The following is a 1,485-nucleotide window of genomic DNA, read 5'->3' as shown; positions in this document are numbered from 1 at the left end:
GCATAACTTCAGCATACGGGACTGAAGTAGCAAAGGCAATCACGCAAAACTTCAGCATTCTAGTAGTCGGGCCTCAAGTTCAGCTCTAGAGCTGAAGATTTTGTTTTTTAACTGGCGAACTTCAGCTCTAGAACTGAAGTTTTTGTTTTGTAACTGGCGAACTTCAGCTCTAGTTTTTGTAACTGGCGAACTTCAGCTCTAGAGCTGAAGTTTTTGTTTTGTAACTGGTGAAGTTTTTGTTTTGTAACTGGCGAACTTCAGCTCTAGAGCTAAAGCACCACAATTAGCAGTGATTTTTAAGAAAAATAGTGTACATCTTCTTAGCTCAAACACGAATAAACATATAAAAACTCCAAAATTTTACAACTCATCCTACTGGTAACTTAAACTTTTTCCTAAGACTAATTTGCTGTAAATTTGGAGCAGAAGTACAACTGCCGAACTGTTCAATTAAAAAAAAAGTTGACCTTATAACTAAAGCAGCGTTGCTTCTGGAGATAAATACCAGTTTGTTTTGTAACTTGAAGAAGAAAACGAAGGAGGAGAAGGAGGAGGAGAAAGGGGGCTGAAGTTATTTAAAAAGTGAATACAAGTTAAAAGTTTTTTAAAAAAATAGGTATATGTTAAATGGGGGTGACCAAATAAGGCGCCCCATGCAATTTTTACGATTGAGTATTTGTCAAGAATGGGGTTCAAGCCCAAACAAACTTAACTACCATAGGCCCATTAGCCTGGGCCAAACACCCATGTTTATAGGCCCAGTTAGTTGTTGAGGACTATATCCCTCAAAGTTTTGACTTTTTTGTGTATAGAAATAAGGTACGGGCTGATTTACTGTGTTGGGTTATCAGTTCACATGAATTCAGTAATTTTTGCTCGAATTCTATTTATTTAAGATATTCATCACTATATGCCACCTATCATTATCTTCCAAAAAGAGAAAAGAAAAATTCTAAACCAGCTTCATTTTCGATTTCCCGTTAAATGTCATACTAAAAAGAACAATGGTATTTGTTCTTAAATGTCACACTCTAGGAAAAATGGTTTTTGTCAAGAATGGGATTCGAACCCATGCCCTTTCGGACCAGTACCTGAAACTGGCGCCTTAGACCAACTCGGCCATCTTGACATCTGTGATCGCTTTTATCAAAAGATATATTTTATTCTATTTACCATATGGCAAATATTTTTCTACTCTTATCTATATAACTTTTTCTGTGGTAATGCTTAAAGCATTTCCTAGCTCAGTAGTTGTGGGCTTGAAATGAAATCAGAGTTGATAAGAGGTTTAATATATTTCGTTATAAAAATATGAAATCTAGAATTTATTGTGGAAACGTTTATAATCTGATCTCTTCATTTGGCATTATATTGTAATATGATATGGTTCAAAAGTAATAGGATTTACAATTCCGTTCCCATTATTACACTGTTGAGTAGTGGTTTTATTGCCTTCAAATAATGTTGTTGAAAACCAAGTCATAT

At 34.9% G+C, this 1,485-nt stretch overlaps 1 non-coding gene across 1 annotated transcript; it reads right to left on the bottom strand.

The window, feature by feature from the left end:
* Positions 1–1,048: 1,048 nt before the first annotated feature.
* On the bottom strand, positions 1,049–1,129 carry TRNAL-CAG (transfer RNA leucine (anticodon CAG)). The gene has a single exon. It is a non-coding gene; the product is annotated as a tRNA-Leu (tRNA).
* Positions 1,130–1,485: the final 356 nt, after the last annotated feature.

Source organism: Nicotiana sylvestris, chromosome 7, assembly GCF_000393655.2.
Source record: "Nicotiana sylvestris chromosome 7, ASM39365v2, whole genome shotgun sequence".
NCBI lineage: Eukaryota > Viridiplantae > Streptophyta > Magnoliopsida > Solanales > Solanaceae > Nicotiana > Nicotiana sylvestris.
Note: the sequence above shows the minus strand (reverse complement) of the source record. Positions and strands in the feature narration are given on the sequence as shown.